Genomic DNA, 7,787 nt, shown 5'->3' with positions numbered 1-7,787 from the left:
TGACGCTGACATGGTCAGTTGGTTAAGTGTCTGCCTGCCACTCAGGTCATGATCCTGGAGTCCTGGGACCGAGCCCCATGTCGAGCTCCCTGCTCAGCGAGGAGCCTGCTTCTCCCCCCTGCTTGTGCTCAGTCTCTGTCAAATATGAATAAAATCTTTAAAAATAAATAAATAAATAGGGGCGCCTGGGTGGCTCAGTGGGTTCAAGCCTCTGCCTTCGGCTTGGGTCATGATCCCGGGATCCTGGGATCAAGCCCCGTATTGGGCTCTCTGCTCGGTGGGGAGCCTGCTTCCTCTTCTCCCTGTCTGCGTCTCTGCCTACTTGTGATCTCTGTCAAATAAATAAATAAAGTATTTATAAATAAATAAACAAAAAATAAGGCACAGACTAAGTACTTGATAAATTATGACCACAAATTATCCCAATCCATGTCCCTTTTGCCATGGCAACCCTGGGGACTGAGAGCTGAGGTGGGGGATTTAGAGCTTTCAGAATCTTCCAGACCTGACGCCCCTGCCTTCCCACTCTGGGTTAGACCAGAGCCATCAGCCAGTGTAGGGACACAGTGCCCTGGTGGCATCAGGCTGGACTCTAGAGCCTCACTCATAGGCCCTGCCCAGGCCCCAGTCACAGCCCTGAGGAGCTTTCTCCCATGCCTGATCTCACCACCTCCTGGCAGGGAAGGCAGAGATCCATTCATGGTCCCATTTCACAGACAAAGAAACAGGCTCAGAAAGGGGGTGGGGACTTGCTCAAGTCCCATGGCCAGGCAGCCAGAGTCAGGTTCCAATACCTGTGAGCCATGAACTGCCATCTGCCCCTCCAAGTGCCACACGGCCCTGGCCGTGAGACCCAACAGCCTGGGAGGCAGGCAGGGGTATGGAGGGAGGGGAGAGTCCACAGAGCAAAGTGAATGAGCGAGGCCCTGGTTCCTGGGCTGCCCCAGGCTCACCCAGCCTCAGGCTCTGGGGCCGGGCACAGCAATACTGACTTTGGAGTCAGGGAGACCTTGGTTCAAGTCCTGACATTGCAATCACTTGGGTCGGTCACAGAGCCACGGACAGCACCTCTGGGAACCTGGGTCTCTTCACAGGGTGAGTGAGGGCGGGGGAGGGGTGTAACCCCGGAAAAAACGGAGGGCATTGTGGGTATCCTGTCACAGCCTGCGTGTTAGCTTCCTGGGGCAGTTGTGGCAACATGGCGTTGAGTTCTGCCATCTACAGTTCCGGAGACCAGAAGACTGCACTCCCTCTGTCCCCTGCAGAGAGGCATTGTGCCTGGCCTCTGTCAGCCCCTGACTGCCCTCGAAGTCCCCACAGTATGGCAGCGTCGCCCGGGTCTCCACATAACACTCCCTGCGTCTCCTCAGCCCTTCCTCGGCACATGTCTGTCCTGTCCAAATTCCCCCTTTTATAAGAACCTATGTCACATTCGATTAGCCCACCCGAGTGACTTTGTTTAAACCTGATTACTTCTGTGAAGACCCTATTTCCAAATAAGGCCACATTCTGGAGGCTGGAACTTCCATGTAGCTTTTCAGGAGGACACAAGTCAATTCATAAGAGGATGCAAAGCTCTTCTGTGCTCATCGAATCCTGACGGGAGGGCAGCTCCCCACTCAGGGAAGGGACATGACTGGTACGAGGTCACACAGCGAAGGAGTCTCAGAGCCAGGGTTTGAACTTTGGTTCCCCTGAGTCTGGGGCTTCTCCACCACCCTCTTTATTTAAAGTGAGGAAATAGAGTCCAGAGCTGTCCTTCGGGATCAGGAGCCTGATCCTGAATAGCCATTTGGCATCAATAACACTATGAACCAAACACTAACCAGGAGTCAGGCACCTGCTTTCTGTTCACTGTCTCAGGCTCCTGCCTTTGCAGCCGGACTACCTGGCCCAACCCAGGCTCTGTCCATTCCCAGCTGAGTGACGAGGCGAGTAACTTCACCTCCCTGGGCCTCAGTTTCCTCTTCCGTAATATGAGTACAGTAGCTATTTCAGAGGGTTAGTGTATGGGCCAAATGAGGTGCTCCAGGTAAAGCTGTAGCACAGCACCTGGTGCACGGTGAATGCTCACCTCAGCTCCACAGCAATACCAGGAGGCGGTCCCCACTCTGCATGTGAGGAAACTGTAGTCATCCGACCAAGGTTAAGAAGGAGGAAGTGGCAGAAATGGGATTTGAACCCGGGTCCCTCTGATTCCTAGCTCTGTGTCCTTTCCACAGTACTAAAGACCTGGCTTTTCCAGAAGGTCCTCAGGTTCAGGAATCTGGCTGTTACTTAAGACTGTCAGGGCCCAAACATCAGACAGTCTTCCTAACTGGGTGCAGGGAGCCCTGATCCAACCTGGTCACGAGGGAGGGAGGGGGAGTTCTCCCTACTTCAGCTGTCAGAGGCCCCAGGGGGCAGACCCTCCACCCAAGTCCCCAGGAAGCGCACATCAACTCCACTAGGTCCTAGGGGCCATCAGTTTTGATTCACTATAAAAACTCAGAGCTGAGCTCTGTGGAAGGTCAAGCAAGCAGGGGCTCCAGTGACTAAGCCAAAATCCATGACATTCCTCCATGCTGCCCCCTACAGACGACCAGGGACCCACACATATGTACAAAGGAATACACATGCCTGCTCCCTCTGCCTCCATCCCCCGGAACTCACATGTTTCCAGGCTTACATTCAGGTACGTGTGCCTGAGATGCACACAGACCCACGGAGCCAACATGCCCTCGTTCTACACACCCAAGGCGATGACACGATGTGCCTGGAGATGCTTGTGGCTCCACAGCCTTGTGGCTGGCAGGGACCAAGAGATGCCAGCTCGGCACATCAGGTAAGGATGCAAACTCTGGACCCAGCCCTACAGAAACCCACAAGGTCCCTGATGCACAGATCTGGGTCCCTGATCAAGTGCATGGTGTTGTCCTTGGTTGGAAAAGAGAGGGAGGAAAAGTTCCCTTTTCAAGCTTCTGCTGCTCCTTTCCTAGCCACTTGCCTGCTTCCTCTGGGGCCTGCGACCTTGGAACCCCAAAGTCTCTGCATCCACACTTGTGTGCCACCTCTCTGCAATCTTGTCTCTCTCTGCACAGAACCTTCGGATGAGTATCTCACTCGGAAGCCAGCCCAAGGCCCCTGCCACAGCCCAGAAGTCCCAAGCGCCTGACCTGCTCTCAGACCTCATTTCCCAGTTCTCCTTTCCAGTCATACTGATTTGCTCCTGTTGTTCCTGCCACATTCCATTTCTGTCTGCCTCAGGGACTTTGCACTTGCTCCAGTGCTCTTTCCTCTGATAGCCATGTGCTGGCCTCCCTACTTCCTGTGGGGTCTCTGCTCGAGAGTCCCTGCCCACCCTGGGTAAAGTAGAACTGCCCACCAGGTAGTTTACCATCTTCCCTTGCTTTTTCTCCTCCATGAGATTGAGCACCCTAGAGGACTGATTCATACTTACAGAGGGTGCAGTTCCCAGAATCACCCACAGCAGAACGTCAACTTCACACGGATGGGACTTGTGTCATTTTGTTTCCTGCCGTGTTCCAACTACCTGGAACGCCGCCTGGCCTGTGGTGGGTGATCAGTCAATGGGTGTTAAAGGAATGACTCTCTAGATCCCCAAAAGCAGCCAGGGGTAGGCTCATCTCCAGACAGCCCAGGAGTGCGATCCTGGTTCTGTCACCCAGCAGGGCCCTGTCCTCAGCCTTGGCTCTCACAGGGCTGTCCTGAGGATCAAGATATTGTGTGAGGCAGGTGGAGGGTGAGGCAGGGAGGTTTGCTCTGGACCACTGCCCTCCCCCAACCCAAGTGCAGAGGGGGAGGGGTGCCAGGTTTCTGGTGGCTGCTCAGCACTACTCCCCTTCCCTTCTAGTTGCCCTCTTGGACCTCAAGGCTAGGTCCCTCTAAACCACTTTCCCACTTCCTTTTGGGGCAGACTCCAAGCAGTCTGCCCATGAGGCCAGATCCCGTGAGAGCTGGAGGCGAAAGGGCCCCAGGATCCCGAGCAGCAAATTCCCTCAACCCCAGCCTCCCCTGATTCCCTGAGCCTTTGCAGGAGCTTCCTTTTCTCCCCTAGCCCTGCCAGTGGTTTTGTGAGCAGAATCTATTAAGAGATTTATTTCCTACTTAAAACTGCTGGGGTAGAATGTTTTCCTGACTGAATCCCAAGTGGACAAGAAAGGCTCTCAAGTTTTCCCAGAGGGCACATTTCGGTGGTGGGGACAAGCCAGTGTGTGCCCTTGAATGGCATCAGGGTAGAAGCTGGTGGGACATATGCCCCGGGAAAAGGCCAGTGGACCTCTCCCCTAAGTGGGGACTGGTCCCCAGCCCTGCCTCGCCCACCCCCAGAGTGGCCTGCAGCAACTAGGACAGTGGGACAGCCCCAGCGGATGCTGTTTTCAGCATCTTATAAACAAGAAGTCTTAGTTAACTCATTCTCTCCTCACAACACCCCAACCTGACCTGAAAGGAACCCCAGACCAAGACTATGAAATCATTGACACAGCTAAGTGGCAAAGCTGAGATTCCCGCCCTGGCTGGTGCCCAAGGCGGTGCTCATCACCACTCTCGGTTCTCTCTTAACAGCCTTGTGCCGGCATCTCAGGGCCCGAGAAGGGGGCTGAAGAGACAGAAGATGAGTTGACACTCGTTCCATGCCTTGGAATTCACCAGGCCTTTTCTCCAGCCCTTCTTATAATCTTTTCCACTGCCCCACAAAGCCTCGGACCTTGAGCATGTGGTCCTTTCCAGCAAGTGTGGGGAAGGGACTTCTCTCTTCTCCTTCTGGGGTGGAGGAATGGGCATGGGCCCCATGGAAAAATCTATGGCTGAAATCGCAGCTCTGCATAACTGCCCACACAGGCTGGGGGAGTCCTGTCCCTCTATGGGCCTCAGTATCCCAAGTGTAAACAAAGTAGGTAGCCCAGAGGACCATTAGGGGCCCTTCTGGCACTAAATTCTAGAATCCTGCTCTAAAGACATTTTAAAAACCAAGATCTTTGGTCAGGGTGAAGGAGTTTTCCCAAACCAGGTGGGGCTGTGTGAGAGCTAGAATGCCAGGCCCAGGGTAACTGAGAGAGCTTGCCATGGGATGGGTTTGCCTCTAGAACAGATAGATACTCTGCAAAGTGGGCCATCATGCCACAGAGGCTGGTCTTGACCCCTCTCTCAGCAGGGTCTCACAGGAAGCCAGACCAGCTGTCTCCCTTTTGGTGAGCTGACTGTGGTCCTTGACGGCCACTGGGTGCCAGGTGCCACGCTGGGCACTGGGGCCACAGGTGTCTCAAACCCACACCCTGGCTGTCCAGAGCTCAGGGTAACCAAGGCAGTCTCCAACCTTTGTACTCTCCTTCAAGGCCTAGCAGGAACACTTCCCTCTTCCAGAAGCCCTTGTTGGCTTCCTCAGCTGACTTCCAATGTCCCCATGGTGCAAGGCGAACCTACGTCATGCCCAGCTCTCCAGGGCCCCGTGTCCCACAACCCCAGGACTGCAAAGAGATCAGGACAGGCCCCGGAAGCCCCATCCCACGTGGGGGCTCAGCAGGTGCAGTCAGAATTGTTGCTTGGCAACCAAGACTTGTGACACAGCTCACATCTGTCCTGGCTGCAAGCATAGGCACCAACCCGATCCAGCACCTGTGTGCTGGGAGCTCTGCTCAGAAGCTCCTAATACGCAAGCAAGGTGTTGTCCAAATGTTCCAAGTGACCCACAGCCACACCGGGGCAGGGAACACACAGGCTTTGAATCCCAGACCTACCTCTTACCATCTGTGGGAGGCTGGGAGGTCACATAAGCTCTGTGAGCCTCAGTTTCACTGTCTCTAAAACGAGCTTATGATGTCTACTAGCCCAGTCACTGCGCAGCAGCTTTGACTGGTGAATGTGTGGAGGTGCTGCCAGGGGTCCAGAGAGGGGTTCCCCTTCCTGGCGCCTCCGAGGCTGCCATTCCCCACCAGCCACACTCTGAGTCTGCCTGCAGAGGAAATCTTCCCCCTCTGAGGGACCACAAAGCTCACTCTGGCTACCCCTTCCCTGCCGGCCCCAGGCTGGGCAATGCCTATTGGGGGCAATATGTGGTAGGGTGTGATGAGGCATGACTTGCCAAGTCCTAAGCCGCCATGTCCGAGCAGCAGCCCCAGAGCGCCTGCCTCTACCTAATTAGAGGCAGGAGGGATGTTTGGGCCAGTCTGGGAGATGGACCCCGCTTTAAGTGCCTAGCCTGGCCCAGGCCCCGCTACTCTGCCCATGGAGACACCCACTGGCCCGCGGCTCCCATGTGCCCTGTGGGCGAGGCTGCCCATTTCTGGGCATGGGCAGCTCGGCTTTACCCTTCACTCCACAGGGTGGGTAGGGTCATGGAACTAAACAAGCACTGGAGTCAGACAGACTGGGGTCCAAATCCCAGGTCTGCTCCTTACTGGCTGGGACACTTTGGTCAATTCACATGTCTGTCCTCCCTGACCCTCCACTGTCCCATCTTGAAAATGGGACTAGGACCACCCACCTCATAGTGCAGTTGTCAGAATTAGTACCACCGGTGTTAGGCGTGAGGGACCTAACAGGGCTTGGCATATATGAAGCGCTGGAGAAAGGTTCACACCCTAACAAGCAGGCCACGTGCTGTGATCTATACACTCAGGGAGGAAGGAGGAGGAAAGCCAGAACTGAGAGCACGGAATCGACCCTGATTCCCTAACTGGGCTTACTGAGAAGTCGTTGGAGAGATTTAACTGGGATGCTGTCTCCTCCTGGGAGACAAGACCTTGACATCCACCCAGTGAAGCTGAAGGTCACATCAAATCTGAAAGGCGACTTTGTTCTTCCTGGCTTCATCTGTTATGCATGAAAGAGTAGACGGCGGGTGCTTGGGAGTCATAATTTGAGACATCCGGAGACTAAAGACATTGGCCAAATTTATACCGAAAGATGAACTTGTTGGGTGTCTTTTCAGATTATGGGAGGTGAAGAAAGGAGAGCATTTCTTAGTCATCTATGATCCACTCAGAATTCAGTGAGTCTGCCTGACATCAGAGGGCTCAGCCTCTGGGTTCTGGACATTTTAAAAATCGCTGTTTAAAAGGGACAAAGAGATACATGTTGGAGACCCCCACTGGAGCCTGTGGAGGGAGCCTTTCTGTGGCCGGCACCATGGGGCTCACAGGACGCCATGGGCAGCAGGACTCCTGGAGTGGCTCCAGGGAGGTCAGGACGTGGTGGGGTCAATGGTCCACAGATCCGAGTCTGGCCTGTGGCTCTGCAAAGTGCTAGGTGCAAGACAGCCTTCCTCCCTAGCCTTGGTGCCGCAGCAGTAAAAGGAGCTAAAAGCAATGGGCTCAGAAGAGTTCAAGTTTAGCACAGCCCCAGGCACATGGTAAGAGCTCCGTTAACAGCAGCTGTCTTTATTGTCAAATTTTACTTTGATTTCCTTAGGGTCTGAATGCCTTTTGCTCGGAGATAAACTTTGAGCCATCTCAGTAGCCACCTGTGACAAAATGTCTACTACCTCTGAGTCTCACAAAAACCAGGGAGGTGGGAGGGTTTAAACTTGCAGTAGCCTTTTCCTAAATGGGGAAACCTAGGCTTAAGGAAAAGAAGTGACCGGGGGCACCTGGGTGGCTCAGTAGGTTAAGCCTCTGCCTGCAGCTCAGATCATGATCTCAGGGTCTTGGGACTGAGCCCCTCCTCGTCTGGCTCTTGCTCAGCAGGGAGCCTGCTTACCCCTCTCTGTCTGCCTGCTTGTGATTTCTCTACGTTAAACAAATAAAATCTAAAAAAAAAAAAAAAAAAAAAAGGAAGAAGTGATCGAT

The sequence above is a fragment of the Mustela putorius genome, unplaced genomic scaffold (assembly GCF_011764305.1).
Source record: "Mustela putorius furo isolate JIRA1106 unplaced genomic scaffold, ASM1176430v1.1 tig00003853_pilon_pilon_pilon, whole genome shotgun sequence".
In the NCBI taxonomy this organism is placed as follows: domain Eukaryota; kingdom Metazoa; phylum Chordata; class Mammalia; order Carnivora; family Mustelidae; genus Mustela; species Mustela putorius.
This window is presented reverse-complemented; position numbering follows the sequence as displayed.